General features: G+C 45.1%; 1 long non-coding RNA gene across 1 annotated transcript; it reads right to left on the bottom strand.

Annotated features, from left to right (window-relative positions):
• Positions 1–3,511: 3,511 nt before the first annotated feature.
• Positions 3,512–16,076, bottom strand: LOC134947835 (uncharacterized). Its single transcript, XR_010182808.1, has 3 exons — positions 16,002–16,076; positions 7,550–7,684; positions 3,512–3,726 (listed from the first exon to the last, which is right to left on the bottom strand). It is a non-coding gene; the product is annotated as an uncharacterized LOC134947835 (long non-coding RNA).
• Positions 16,077–16,595: the final 519 nt, after the last annotated feature.

Raw genomic sequence — 16,595 nt, 5'->3', positions numbered from 1 at the left:
CTCTCTGTAACAAAAATGACTTCCAAGTGATCATTAAACTCCCAGATTTCATGCTCATCGCTGAGGAGGTAACTTTGGACATGCCTAAACACTATTTTCTGTGGTCCCACCAGGATAGGTGTCCTAACATTAGGTCACTAATGGAGCCTGGATAACTAACTCAAAAATATTTTTTCTTTTGGCTCCTTATGTATAGAAGCACATGAGAACTCTTGTTTCATCTTTCTTCGTAATCTTCGTCTACCAAGTCCTTAGGCTGCCAAATGTTTGCTCTAGTACATGACAGCATATGGTACCCATGACACATTGATGTATTCAGACAGACTCATAGAACAGTGATGTAGCTTCTGAGAGGTCACCTGTTCAGACACCCCCACTCCACATCTATGTTGGCACAAAAGTGACACTGTGGAGTGTTTATGTTCCGTCAGTGGGTGTATGGTCAGTGAGCAAGGGGAGAACGTAAGCTTAGATGCACTCATTTTCCCTCTAGCCACCCTGCTCCTGCAAACTTCTTGAACATTTCGTAAAGCTGATGACATTGTAGAGCGTTTTAGTTTAATAACTTACAGATACATCCTTTATGGTTCCAAAATGTAAGAAAATAGAAAGTGAAAATTGCCAAAGGGGGCACATACAAGTTGTAGCCACTCAAGCAGCAAGTTTCCATAAGGTCTCCTGTATGAACCCAAGGTTTTCTTTAAGAGGGATGATAGTGATCCAGGCAACAGAATAATAAAATGACAACCAAGGGTGGACAAAGTACCAAATCACAATACAGAAGTCAGGGACAGGTAAAATCCAAAGGTTAGTAGTAGCTGGACTGCAGCAGGATACAAAATCAGAGTCCCAATGAATAGTCATTTAGTGTTCACTCTAGGCTGTTTTAGCAGGGCGCCGCGCCCTGCCCGTTTTTTAACAGGCAAAACCCGCCCTGCCCCTTTTGCGGCGCCCTGCTAGAACAGCCGCCCGCTCCCTGCCCTCCCGGCGTGTATAGATGCCGTGCGCATGCGCGCGGCATCCATTCACGCATTGGGAGAGGGCTGGGGGAAGCCCAGCACAGACGGAGGTGCTGGGCACGCCCCCAACAGTGACGTCGGCGGCCACAGGCGCTCTCTATAGTAGCGTCTGTGGGCCACACCGCCCCCTAATTTGCGTGGCCGCCCCTCCATTTCGGGCGCGCGCTCAGCTTTGCCGCGCGCGCACATGTGCCCCCCTGAGTCCGGCGCCCTGCCCCTTTTCACTCCTAGAGTGAACACTAGTCATTATCTAGAGCCAACCTTTAACCATTTAACTAGCTAAAAAAAAATCCAAAAATTGCTCAGAAATTGTTGTTTTCATTTTATTGAATTATGTTAAGTGCATTTATTTAAAATCCATCCAATACGATTTCATATGAAAAACACAAAATTCTAAAAAAAAAACAAAACTTTTTTTGGAGCATCTGTAAAAACATTGGTCTGAACATCGCGACCAGTGATGGTCGGAACATGGCGACCATTGCAGCTTCTCTTTTTCGGTGCCTGCTTTTCTCTGTAGCCTTTGAGGGTTCTGCTTGTTTCACATTTCCACACTGAGGGAAAGCTTCCGGGCTGATCGGCAGCACTGGGAGGAGGGGATGGGAACCAAGAAGCAGAGGAACTGGAGGTCTCTCTGAGAGCAGCAATTGCAGGAAGATTCTCTTCCTGCAGACGCACAGTGGGCTTTCTGACAAGTTGCATCAGATGGAAAGCCCATCAAGGTAAGCCTATCCTGGTGTGGTAGCATCTGATGCAACCATGCCAGGCAAGTGCTTAAGGCATGCAGCAAACAAGCAGACCCTGTCTCTGTCTTGCCCTTTGTGATTGCTACTCTGCGTTCAGTTTTGCGTTTCCACTTTTCTCTCTCCCCATGTGCGCCTTTACCTAATATTTGAGGGTGAGCATTTCTTTCTACTCTGTGTGTCTTTTAGCCCTTTCATTCCCTTACCAAGATTGTAGCCATATTGCCACTGTGTATGAGCGACATGGTGGAGGACAGGCATGTTCCTCATAGTTCCTGATACCGGTGACGCTACACCACTTTTTCCGCTATCTCCAGAACTGTGCACTACTATGGAGAACAAAGTTACCGGCAGGTGAACTGCATATAGCCCTGCTCCGCTACAGACTCCACTCCATAGGAGAACCAATATTTGTAACAGTGAGTATGGCACGCACATTCACTCAGAGAGGAGAGGCCATGGCCAGACAGATAACGCGCTGCCGCTGGATGTGACGCTTCTTTCAAACTGGTGCAGGAACATAGGGTCTGTGAGTGCAACAATATGTTAATGTCTCAGACACCATCTTGTGCACAGAGACCCTCCCCAGGGGCGTCTCACACCCGGCACTCATGTCCCCAGCCTCTGAGCAAGACTGTGTGGCCTCAGACTGTGCATCTCACCTAAGACACCTGGCCCTCTCCTGCTGTGAACGAATTTGCAGCGGCTGACTTAGGCATACCCAGAAACAACCCCGCCAAGCTTTTATTTTTTTAGCGACCCCCTGTTAAATCCCCCAACTTCTGACTACCTGTCTCTCACTTTGCGAATAAATCATCTGTGCGTGCGCTTTCACAAGACAATCCCTGCGCATGTGCAGTATGGCTTTGGCGCACGTGTAGTAGTAAAAACATTGCCCCACTTCATCTGACATCGACATAGCATGCACCACTTAATCAGGCTTTCAGTTCTTACCTATAATGTGTTTTATAGCCTAATATAGTGTCAAGGTTTGGTAAAAGAGAGATTCATTGTTTATATGTTGTATTCTTCTGGAAAAAGGTCTATTTTCTGAAGGCTGTGCTATTTTAATAATGTGGGGGCTGGATCCCATCTTTAGGAGGCACTGGTCCAAATCTGTAGACTCCTCACGCCAGCCTCTTGACAGGTCCGCGCCAGACTGTGCAGAGCTTTCGCAACTGCGGACAGATAATAAGGCTGTTATGGAAAATCCACAGACTCATTTGAAAGCAGATTGTATGTTCTACGTATAATTTTCTGGTATTAGCTGACTTGATTAAACTGTAAATTTGAAGCGGGGAATTATGCTTTGTTCTGTGCCATAAATTGAGAGCTTAAAATGAGCTGATGTGATGTGAATATCCGCCAGCCCTCACCCCCCCCCCCCCCCCTTCTCTATTAAACCATAATCTCCCTGTTACTATTTAATTATGTCACTCAGGAAAACACCTTTTATAACATAGTCTCTAAATACTGCATCTTTTAAATACAGGAGTAATCATGCATCTAAGCAGGCTATCTCAACACAAGTTACCTAACAGTACTGTAAGTTACTAATTCACAGATGTACAGTAGATGTAGTATATACTAGTGACGTGCGGTGAGGTGTGGCAGGTGAGGAAGAGCCTTTCCTGTCATACTAACGTAAATGCCAGAGTTCTGACTGTATAACGTATATGAAAAATACAAAGAATATATCAGAAATATCCTTTATTTTAAAGGCGTATGCAGTATACACAGTAACAGCAACACATCATTGGTAAAGTAAATGTAAGTTGACATATTTATGGAACAACGCTGGGTGGGTGAAAGCAGCGCTGCAGAGCAGAACTGAGGCAGCAGAGTGCTACTGGAGTACAGAGAACCAGAGGCCTAGACACTGCCAGGCCTATTGAAAGGTGCGAACGCCCTGTCCATCTTGTAACGCTGAGAACCGCTGAGACAGGTCCAGTCAGTGGAAGTAGCTACAACAAGAGGATCAGAGTGAGTACACAGAGACTGTTGGTGTGGAAAGTTGCAAGCAGGCAAGTGCCAGGCCTAATTATCCTTTAGGTAATACAGTGGGTTCACTACGGCTGGCCGGCGGTCGGGCTCCCGGCGACCAGCATCCCGGCGCCGGGAGCCCGACCGCCGGCTTACCGACAGCTTGGCGAGCGCAAATGAGCCCCTTGCGGGCTCGCTGCGCTCGCCACGCTACGGGCACGGTGGCGCGCTACGCGCGCCACACTATTTTATTCTCCCTCTATGGGGGTCGTGGACCCCCACGAGGGAAAATAATTGTCGGTATGCCGGCTGTCGGGCTCCCGGCGCCGGTATACTGAGCGCCGGGAGCCCGACCGCCGGCAAACAGAAGACCACCCAATACAGTATATACACTGCACAGTATTGTTGGAAGAGAAGGGTTGTCACCATGCCTTATATTAACAGCTTACAAAACAGTCCTCATTTGAATACAATTGTCAGGACAGAGACACACTTTTACAGTAATTTACCCAAGTCATATTGAGCTACTTAAGAAAGAGAGACTATGTTAACCTATTAAAGGAACCCTTTCTACAGAGTATGCTGTTTTTAAGAGACAATAGCATATCTTCACTATTTACCTCATCTTCGCATAACTGACTCATAGTGACATTCCTAATTTGCTTTACAAGTGCCGTCAACATTTCATTGCAACACTGTGGCACTTATGGATCCAAAGAGAGCTCCAATGTAATTTGCCGGTGAAGATTGAAACATCATTATTAGGGAAAGGTAGGAATTTACCAATTGTCATTGAGAATTGTATTTTTAATCACTCTTCTTATTACCCTCATTATTGTGTTATTGAAATATGCATATATCTATGATTAGATTGATTGTTCCATTTAATTACTAAATCTTCCAGTGCATTGCAAGCTATTGTCAATTGTGATTTGCAAATCTTCAATATCATCTAATTCTTGTGATTGTCTAATTATTGCCAAATAACTAATCATCATCTTTAAATCCAGAGTTCATTGCAGCTCAATAAAAAGACATCTTGTTGGAATTGCTGTCTATACATTCCCCTTGCGTATCACTCTATCCTACCTCTCTGATCATGGTACTATGGACAAGGGGGTTATTGTTAGCAAACAAAAAAAGTTAGCAATTGGGCAAAAACATGTTGCACTGCAGGTGGGGCAGATGTAACATGTGCAGAGAAATTTAGATTTGGGTGGGTTATATTGTTTCTGTGCAAGGTAAATACTGGCTGCTTTATTTTTACATTGCAATTTAGATTTCAGTTTGACCGTACCCCACCCAAATCTAATCTCTCTGCACATGTTACATCTGCCCTCTTGGAGTGCAACATGGTTTTGCCCATTAGGGTGCTTTTGTGGTTTGCTCACGGCTCTGAATATCTCCCAAGGTAGGGGAAGGACCTTTTTAGGAAAAAGGTCTGTCACGCAGCCACCGAACATCTCTGATGCATCTTTCAACCACTTAGGGGGGTGTACACATGGAGAGATCCGTGCTTAAAATCTAAGCAACCTGAATAGATTGCTTAGAAGTTAAGCACAGATCTCTCAGTGTGTAAGCCCCACTGCGATAGTGATACGTGTGTGCTGAGCCGTCTGTGATAGATCGCTTAGCACATATCTCTGCCCGTGTGTACTGACCTTTAAGCCCAGTACTCACGGGCCGATCAAGGAGAGATGCGTGCTGAGCGAACCGCTCAGCACACATCTCTCCTGCCGCTCAGCACAGCGCGATCTGTGCTGAGCGTGCGGGGGGAGACGGGGGGGCCGCTCACTTCACCCAGCGGGTGAGGTGAGCGACCCGCTAGATTGGCCTGCATGCAGGCCAATCTAGCAGCGGCGATAGCGATGTGCGGGGCCGCGCATCGCTATCGCCGAGGGGGCTACACACGGAGCGATCCTGCCGATATTCTAAGCAATCTAGTCAGATTGCTTAGAATATCGCTCCGTGAGTACCCCCCTTAAGACATACTGTACCTGCCAACCCCCGTGGTGTGACAGAAATATAACAATAGCGTTGCTTAAGTGATGTCACTATAGAATCATACACTTTATAATTTAGGGGCCCATTTATTCACATTATTTTTACTAAAATAATGTGAAAAAGGGTGTTTTCACACCCTTTTCACATTATTTTAATATCACTCCAATATATTAAAGGGCATTTGGAGCAGTTTTCATGAAAAACTGCTCAAAACACTTTTATTAACTTTTTTTTTTGTAATCCACATCGCATTCCCCATACTTATAATGGGAAAAGCGAAGTGGCCGAATTTCCTAAAAACAAAAATAAAAAATAAAAAAGTGAAAAAACACTGCAGTGTACCCTGTGATAATTTCGGCAGCTCAGGCTGGCGAGATCACAGGGCAGCACTGCGATAGGCAGGCGTTTGCCAAGCTTTCTCTGACCTGGCTCCAGTGATCAGCTGATCAAAGTGTAAGAAAAAAACAACAACACATACTTACCAGTCCAAGGAGCGGGTGTCCGCTGCTCCGGTGAGCACCAGAGGTCACCGCAGCACCCAGAATCCTGCGACCGGCAGCCCAGCAGGAGCAGTGTGGACCGTCTCCCTGGGCTGGTAAGTATATTATCCTGCCGGGGGGGAAGGTGTCCGCGGCGATGTCGGTGGGGGCGGCGCATGCGCAGCAGGACATCGGGGTATTTTTTCTGAAAACTACCTCAATGATGCTGTGGAGTGTCATCGCAGGCGATACTTGATATACCCCTGTGATGTAATCATTTATCGCAGTGCAAGTTTGGCCAATTTTATCACATGCCATCCACATTCTTGGATGTGGATGGTGATAAATACGCCCCTTACTCTTAAACACTTTTTACTGTTCTTTTATTTTTGCAAGATTCATAGAGATAAAAAAATAAAATAAAAAAAACAACTAAAAATCCATACATATTGCAAATACAGTATGTGAAACAGTACAAAGAAATAGGATGTGTGTGATTTAAAATACTTTATCACCTTGGTATACAGTATTCTGTCTTATACAATATTCATTTCTTCCCATTGTCCCTTCTTATATATCTCCTGAGACAAATATACAGTAGGTATTAATTTTAATTAATTTTATCCTACCAATTTTTTACAGTGTTATATCTGATGTAGAGCTAAGTCGGCTAACAAGCGCACTATTAGTGCTGTGCTTTAGTTTAAATCACTGTTGTGTCAGATAAATCTATGCGGCAGCTCACCTAAGTTGTAGCATCACTGGTGCTTAATGTGGTTGTTATGCACAATTTAATGTCCTAATTTATTTAGCAAGTAGCTCTCTTGTGCCTAGTATCTGCCCATCCAGTCTTTGTGTATAACAAACTTTCTATCATTTATGCTGTACTGCAAAGTGCTAAAAACATTTTATTCATATATTTTCTAGTTATCTCTACCTTTTCACATACTTTTTATTTAAATATATATTTTAAGAAACATCGGATACAACAAGGTGGTAAAATAGATGTTAAATAACAAACTACAGTATAAACACAAAAGGGATGAAGCAATAGGTTGTCCAAGACAATAGCAAAAGCTCAGGGCAACAAATGAACAAATAAAATACAAAGGCAAGTCGAGCTCAAAATACAATACAGAACAACAGGTTTACCTGAGAACAGGGCAACATCGCAGCAGTTTCTTCTGTCAGAGGCAGCTCAGGTACTGTACATCCTGTGTATTAATGGTAGGAACTCCTGGCAGTAATTGCCTCAGTTACACCAATCAGTGCAGTTGACAAGACCTTTAGGGCTTAATTCAATTGGGTGCGAACTACTTACCGTACTTATGGTAGCTTGCAGATTTTTGCTCATAGCCTCCAATATGGCTGCATATAAAAATCTGAGGCGAGATGGTTCTGCGAGGTGGGCGGGTTCTGCTGCTGTTGCCGAGATTTCTGTACTGTTGCAATGCCCCTAATTGAATTGAGCCATTAGAGTGCGGCTTCTTGTAATTATCTAACAGACAGCGTAAGTCTAACAGTAGACAACACCCAAATCCCTTCCTGCTTTAATAACAGTTTTCATTCTGTCATTATCCCTTGTGTCCAGTTTCCTTCCTATGGTCTTCACTAAGTTGTCCCAACACTACCTAAAACCCAACATGTTCAAAATGGAGCTCAGCTTCCCTCCCCCTATTAATCAATACTGCTGCACTCCAGTCTCTTTCATGATTGACAACATCATACTCTCTACAGTTCCTCAAGCCAGCTGTCTTATGTCATTGACGCCATGCTCAGTTCCACACCATACATCCAATCCCCTGCAAACCCTAGTCACCTCCTGCTCCACTTTCAAATCATGGCCGGAATATGTTGAATTTTAATTCAAGACTTTAACAAAACCCTTATCCATTATTTCATTATCTCTTGGCTTGACTACTGCAATCCTCTGCTACCTGGCCCCCTCACACACCACAGGCACCACAGCATTCTGTAAATCTCGTATTTACATCCTTATTACCTCCAGAATTCAATTTAAGATACTCATCTTTACTTTTAAGCCTTCTCAATTTCTCCCTCTCATCTCCAACCTAGGACTCTTACATCCTGGGCAGGACATACTATGCATCTCATTGTGGAAGTGATCCCGCCACTTACCGGGTACATATCGGCATTAATATTGCCAGCATTTATCTAGATAATCACAAAGGACAACTCTCCTGGTAAGAACTGTCCTTTGCAATACAAGTATTTCTGAGTTTATGACTCTTTCTCCTCATGAGCCTGATGACACGCGCATTATAGGGGACACTGGGATTGGTCCCTCTCTGGTAGGAATGTGAAAAGAAACCCAAATCTTTAGATGGCATTGTCCCTCAGGTCCAAGTTCCGGAAAGTAACACATTCCTGAGCTTGGTACATACATATGGGAAATGCATCTAAATTCTAAAAACATCAGTTTTCCGATTTTTGCCCACTTTTTCTTTTTAGTACATCCCTCCCCCTCTCTGATAACTACCTCTCACTCCCATTTACAAGACTTCTCCCATGCTGTACCCCACTTACAGAACTCTCTCCCCAACCTTCAAAGTCTCTCTGCACATGTTATCTCTGCCCCACCTGCAGTGCACATGGTTTTGCCCATTAGAGGAAAATGTTGTTTTGCAATCAACTTTGAATTATGGCCTATGTTTAAACATTAGCATACATCCCATCATTGTTGTAGTGTAAATCGGGATCTTGTCCAGAAAGGGGACGGGACTCACAGGGAAAGGGACGGTGACTTATGGGGAAGGGGGCATGGCATCACAGTAGGACACTGCACCTGCGGGAGGGATGGCGAGACAGTTGGGAGGTACAGTGGGACAAAAAAGTATTTGGACAGCCACTGATTGTTCAAGTTGACCCACTTAAAAAGATGAGAGAGGTCTGTAATTTCTATCATAGGTACACTTCAACTGTGAGAGACAGAATCTGAAAAAAAATTAATCACATTGTATGATTTTTAAACAATTTACTTGTATATTCTAATAAATATTTGGACACCTACCAAGCAGCAAGACTTCTGGCTCTCACGGACCTGTTACTTCTTCTTTAAGAAGCTCTTCTATCCTCCACTCGTTAGTCGTTACCTGTATTAATGGCACCTGTTTGAACTGGTTATCTGTATAAAAGACATCGGTCCACACCCTCAAACAGTCAGACTGCTACCTCTCCATTATGGCCAAGACCAGAGAGCTGTCTAAGGACACCTGGGACAAAATTGTAGAGCTGCACAAGGTTGGGATAAGTTACTCGACAATAGGCAAGCAGCTTGGTGAGAAGAGATGAACTGTTGGCGCAATTATTAAAAAATGGAAGAAATACAAGATCACTGACAATCTCCCTCGACCTGGGGCTCCATGCAAGATCTCACCTCGTGGGGTATCAATGATCTTGAGAACGGTGAGGAATCCGCCCAGAACTACACGGGCGGACCTGGTCAATGACCTCAAGAGAGCTGGGACCACATTCACAAAGGTTACCATTAGTAACACACTACGTTGTCATCGATTGAAATCCTGCAGCACCCGAAAGGTCCCCCTGCTTAAGCCAGCACATGTCCAGGCCCGTCTAAAGTTTGCCAGTGACCAGAGGAGGATTGGAAGAATGTAATGTGGTCAGATGAGAGCAAAATCAAACTCTTTGGTATAAACTCCACTTGCCATGTTTGGAGGGAGAAGAATGATGAATGGCATCCCAAGAACACCATACCCTCTGTGAAGCATGGGGGTGGAAACATCATGCTCTGGGGCTGCTTTTCTGCAAAGAGGGCAGGACGACTGATCCGTATTAAGGAGAGGATGAATGGGGCCATGTATCATGAGATTTTGGGCAAAAACCTCCTTCCCTCAGTAAGAGCATTGAAGATGGAACGTGGCTGGGTCTTCCAGCATGACAATGACCTCAAGCACACTGCCCGGGCAACTAAGGAGTGGCTCCGCAAGAAGCATTTCAAGGTAGTGGAGTTGCCTAGCCAGTCTCCAGACCTCAACCCAGTAGAAAATCTGTGGAGGGAGTTGAAAGTCCTTGTTGCCCGGCGACAGCCGCAAAACATGACAGATCTAGAGAAGATCTGCATGGATGAGTGGGCCAAAATACCTGCTACAGTGTGTGCAAACCTGGTCAAGAACTACAGGAAACGTTTGACCTCTGTAATTGCCAACGGAGGTTATATTACAAAGTATTGAGTTAAACTTTTTGATTGTCCAAATATTTATTTGCCGCAAGAATATACAAATAAATTGTTTAAAAATCATACAATGTGATTTCCTGTTTTGTTTTTTTTGTTTTTTTTTCAGATTCTGTCTCTCACAGTTGAAGTGTACTTATGATGGAAATTACAGACCTCTCATCTTTTTAAGTGGGTCAACTTGCACAATCGGTGGCTGTCCAAATACTTTTTTGCCCCACTGTATGTATTAGTGCATTAAAGTGCTTTAAAGTATAAGAATAATGACAAGTCTAAGGAAAAACATTTTTAAATGCTTCTGTTCTTTTAACACCAATACTGGCAATACTCATATTTGTTCAATAGACTTTCTTGCTCTTGTTTTCCATAGCAATAACGATTTTCATACTTGACACAATAGTCTGTACATCTAGCAGGGAATCAGAACATTGCTGATTAACTTACCATCTAAAGGCACATTTATTTTCCACATCTCATCTGCTCCAAAGCTTTGGATGTATATTTTTGCGAAGTGGCAAATAATCATGTAAATGATACCCTCCAATGAACAATTAAACAATCTATTACACTGTTTTAGCAATTTAATTTTTTTTTTAATAACATGCCAGTGCACCTGATCGAACACTCACAACTTTATTATTAACTTTTGAATGATTAATCTCCCCTGTCTGATTTGATCAGCAGGCACAGCTCTGGACCACTTTACCCAGAATATTGCAGCCAGCCTTGTGACTTTCCAGCTACAATGCAGCAGAATATACTGTAGAAGTAAATAGTGTGGTCAGAGGTGTATTTTATTGTGCCGTTGCTTTCTTTTCTTTTTTTCTTTTCTAGGTCAATCACTAAACACACCTAACCCTTTACCACCAGAGCTAGTGAGGCCAATCTCTAAGCATTGATTACTAGTTTTGATCTGATAAGTATGAAAAGACCAATGTTATATATGAATATTGGGGTCATTCCGACCCGATCGCTTGCTGCAGTTTCTCGCAGCGCAGCGATCGGGTCGGAACTGCGCATGCGCCGACGCCGCAGTGCGCCTGCGCATGCCAGCCGTCGTTGCCTAGCGATCGCCTCTTGAGGCAGAGGCGGTCGCTGGGCGGGAGGGGGCTGGACGGCAGCGTTAAGCCGCCGTTTAGGGGGCGCGGTCCGGCCAACGCTGGAGGGGCGGGTTATGGTGGCGGCATGACATCACACGCAGCAGCTGCGGGCCGGGAGGCGACGAGTAGCTCCTGGCCAGTACGCTAAAGCTGCGCTGGTCGGGAACTACTCTTGAAGTGCAAAGGCATCGCCGCTATCACTGACATGTGGGCAGACTAGCCCTGTGCTGGGCGTTCCCCCGCATGTCAGTGTGAATGATCGTAGCTGTGCTAAATATATCAACTCGGAATGACCCCCATTGTGACTCTTCAGCACAAATAAAATAACATTTACTGTTAAGGTGTGTTGTGCCTTTACAGGGCCAGTCCTAGACCAAGTGGAGCTCAGGGAGAAAATTTCCTTTGGCGCTTCCCAATCACAAATGAACATATGTCAGGACAACGCTTTCAACATACAGTATCAGCCTAGGAGCCCAGATTTAGGGGTGAGGCCGCACCTATGCACAACAGTAACAGCCGCCCCCGTTCCCCAACCGGCCTGCTTAATTTTGTTATTTTTATTGATTGTTTATAAGCCCTCAGTTGATGATTGACAATTTAATAGAATAATAAAAAAGCCTCTTACGATAAAATTTTTTAGTGTAATTATGCATACATATTTGCTAAGTAGGACAGCTTATAGGGGCAGTATGTGTATGTCCTACCCATTTACACTTCATTTAAGATGGCATATGGTACAGTACAGTGGAAATATTTTGCCGTTCTTGAGCTGACAGTACCAAAACAAGCATCCAAGTGCCGCCACCAAACAAGTGCCTAATGCGAAATTTGCCACTGTATGAGCCCCTTTCTACGCCTCAATGTTCACTTATGCCCCTTTATATGCCAGCCTAGAGCCAACTCATGCCCTTTTATGCTAGCCCAGAACCCCCATAGTCCCATTTATGTTCCAGTCCAGAGTCCCTTCAACCCCCCACCCTCCCGCATCTCTCCAACACCCCCTCCCCTCCGTGTCTCTTCAGCACCATCTTTCTGCATCTCTCCGGCCCACCCAGCCTGTGTCCCTCCAGCAGCTCACCCCACCTGTATCCCTCCAGCAGCCCCCCTCACCCGTGTCCCTGCAGCAGCTCATCCCACCTGTGTCCCTCCAGGAGCTTACCACACCTGTGCTCTCCAGGAGCTTACCCCACCTGTGTCCCCCCAGGATCTCACTCCACTTGTGTTCCCCCAGAAGTTCACCCCATCTGTGTCCCCCCAGCAGCTTACCCAACCTGTGTCTCTCCAGCAGCTCACCCCACCTGTGTCCCTCCAGCAGCTCACCCCACCTGTATCCTTCCAGCAGCTCACCCCACCTGTATCCTTCCAGCAGCTCACCCCACCTATGTCCCTCCAGCAGCTCACCCCACCTGTGTCCCTCCAGCAGCTCACCCCACCTGTGTCCCTCCAGGAGCTTACCTCACCTGTGTCCCTCCAGCAGCTCACCCCACCTGTGTCCCCAGAGCCGGCCTTAGCTATAGGCAGGCTAGGCATTTGCCTAGGGCATTCAAGCATGTCTAGGGGCATCCAAGCATGTCCCTGCAGTATCTCTTGCTGGGAGGGACAGTCTGCAAACTAACTGTTACTTTCCAAATGTATTCAATCAGTACTTGTATACACTGCTGTTTACATTTGTCAAAAAAAATGCACACTGTGCCTTAAACTTCCTCCGACATGCTTGAATGCCCCTGACTTGTGAGACCTCAGACAGACAGCAGAAGTCCAGTAAATGCAATTCCTGGACCTGTGACATTTTTACTGACTATATAAGGTTATTACTGGATGGCTTCTTATGATAATAACACATGTGTATTTTGGAAGACTGCTTCACAGAAACCTGACATCACCTATACTGCTTGTGCACATGGGGGAGGGGGACCCTGCCATCCTGTGTGTGTCCCTTGTCCCTGTGCAAACCCCAGGTGTCTGCAGGGACATAACATGGGCAGTGTTCTCCCCACACTTTATTTCCTAGTCAGTCCATGCCGTAAAATTCCCCTGCCATCTAGCACTGTAACGTGGTCAGTAAGTTGCGTTGTGCGATTTCTATATGAAACATCAGTGCAGCGTGACTTTCGGACACATCAGACTGGAGGGCAGAGCATTTAGCTCCCACAGTATAAAGTAAAGTGCATGCAGTTAACGGGAGTAACAGACACCAGCAAACACACTGAATAGTGAAGAGAATGGACAGTTTCTACATGTTTGATACTGATCTTTTTGTATAACCAGCAAGTGTGGCAGTATCTGTGGCAGTATATGTGTATTATGGGCATTACTAATGTGGGGCATATGTGTAAGGTGCATTACTGTGTGGCATTATGTGTATTATGGGCATTACTAATGTGGGGCATATGTGTAAGGTTCCTTTACTGTGTGGAATTATATGTATTATGGTCATTACTGTGTGGCATTGTGCAGAGTTGAACTGGCCCACAGGGTAAGCCCCCGGTGGGCCCCACTACCTGAGCGTTGCAGGTACAGATGCAGAACTAGCGGCGCTAGGGGGCACCAGACAAAATTTTGCCTAGGGCATCAAATTGGTTAGGGCCGGCTCTGTGTGTCCCTCAAGGAGCTTACCTCACCTGTGTCCCTCCAGCAGCTCACCCCAACTGTGTCCCTCCAGGAGCTTGCCTCAAATATGTCCCTCCAGGAGCTCACCTCACCTGTGTTCCTTCAGCAGCTCACCTCACCTGTGTCTCTCCAGGAGCTCACCCCACCTGTGTCTCTCTAGGAGCTCACCCCACCTGTGTTCATGCAGGAGCTCACCTCACCTGTGTCCCTGCAGGAGCTTACCTCACCTGTATCCCTACAGCAGCTCACCCCACCTGTGTCCCTGCAGGAGCTCACTTCACCTGTGTCCCACCAGGAGCTCAACCCACCTGTGTCCCTCCTGGATCTCACCCACCCATGTCCCTCCAGCAATTTTGTACGAGATAGTCAAAATTGACTTGCCTGCACAGTCTATCTAGGCTTGTAATGCTGACCGTGCGAGACCGCGCATCGCATCAGGATCGCAAGGTGACTTTCACCTTGCAATCTGCACTAACTTTTCTTACGATTTTGACTATGTAGTCAAAATCATAAGAAAATATCTCACCGTGTGTACACACCATTAGTGTTTCTTTTTAATGAGGCAATAAAAAGAATCAGTCTTATCAGAGCCTTTCTGATAGAAATGTCCATTGGCACATAATAATAGTATAGCAACTCAAACTAAAATATAAAAGATTGAGAGGAAGTATGACTGTGCCAAATAGTGAGAAGGGGAAAGTAACAGTTCAGTGTTTTAAAGCACAACTCCTGTGACCAGTTTAATATTAAATATATTAAATTGCTAGAATTAATGCTGGTCTGCAAACAAACTGGAATATATTATTTCCGCCTCACACTTTGCAGAACTATATTTATTTAAACGGTGTAATAATAACTGCTAAGCCTGCCTGGCCTCCAGCACTGACAGCCACCTGAACACAATCCAGCACCTCCTTAGTAACAGATTTGACAGGTGTGTTTACTCATGTCTCCAGCAAGCTGCCCAGGCCTCTTGCCTCAGTGTGTATGACACTAAGGGGGTAATTCAGAGTTGATCGCAGCAGCAAATTTGTTAGCAGTTAGGCAAAACCATGTGCACTGCAGGGGGGGGGGCAGATATAACATTTGCAGAGAGAGTTAGATTTGGGTGGGTTATTTTGTTTCTGTGCAGAGTAAATACTGGCTGCTTTATTTTTACACTGCAATTTAGATTTCAGTTTGAACACACCCCACCCAAATCTAACTCTCTCTGCACATGTTATATCTGCCCTCTTGGAGTGCAACATGGTTTTGCCCATTAGGGTGCTTTTGTGGTTTGCTCACGGCTCTGAATATCTCCCAAGGTTATTTTGTTTCTGTGCAGAGTAAATACTGGCTGCTTTATTTTTACACTGCAATTTAGATTTCAGTTTGAACACACCCCACCCAAATCTAACTCTCTCTGCACATGTTATATCTGCCCACCTGCAGTGCACATGGTTTTGCCCAACTGCTAACAAATTTGCTGCTGTGATCAACTCTAAATTCGACCCTGTGTCTCATACATTGCACAGTATACAGAGGCAGCCTGAGTCGCTGTGTGCACACTGCAGTTGTCCTCAGGACTTTTGTCTTGATAGACGATATATGTAACCTGCTGCAGGTGTATGCAGCAATAAAGAGTATGAGTTCTTATGGCTCAACCTTTTGGATGCAATGGAGACACCCACAGTGGGAAGTGGCACGTGGCACACCTCAAAATGATGTGGCCATGCACCAGGGTAACACTTGTTTCATGTGCACACACAGTTTAATGCAAGTCGGCCAAAATTGCTCCAGCCCTGCAGGCACAGAATTTTTTTTGTATAATCACCGTTATGCAGCGCAGTAAACAAAAGTAAAATAATTACCCAGTCCCCTGTCAGCATTCTAATTGGCAGGATGCCGGTGTCAGTCATCCGACCGCCAGTATAATGTATCACACCTGTAGAAAGTTTGGCAGGTACATAGCCGTTAGTGATGAAAGCCAGAAAACGCTGTATGCTTGTACATTATAAATAAAAAACCCTTAAGCATTTAGCATAGAAACAGTTAAACAGTAGTATAGCCTGTGTTGCTGCAAAAACTGTTTATATTACAGAATCAGTACCCTTGCTGTATAAATATCACATCGCCTGCGCCCAAGCAGCAGCATTTATCAGAGAGCATTGCGTGTTTCTGTGGTTTATATAGGGAAGTGCATTGCATCGCGGGAGATCAGACATCAATAAAAGGTTGAGCAGCTGTACATGCAATCAGTCAATTTAAAACATTATACAGAAATGCTAGTTGCAAGAAGTGTGGATCTGCAAAGTAAATGTCAAGACATATTGATCTATGCGTTAAAGATGAGCTTCGTTTAAAGCTAAAACTTTAGTTTAGAGTGGAATTAAGTGGAATCTCTCCCCTTAGCACAGCCAGTCCGGGATCGGCACACTTAAATTCTACCATCAAGTAGGGATGAG

Source organism: Pseudophryne corroboree, chromosome 8 (genome assembly GCF_028390025.1).
Source record: "Pseudophryne corroboree isolate aPseCor3 chromosome 8, aPseCor3.hap2, whole genome shotgun sequence".
Taxonomy (NCBI): domain Eukaryota; kingdom Metazoa; phylum Chordata; class Amphibia; order Anura; family Myobatrachidae; genus Pseudophryne; species Pseudophryne corroboree.
This window is presented reverse-complemented; position numbering and strand designations above follow the sequence as displayed.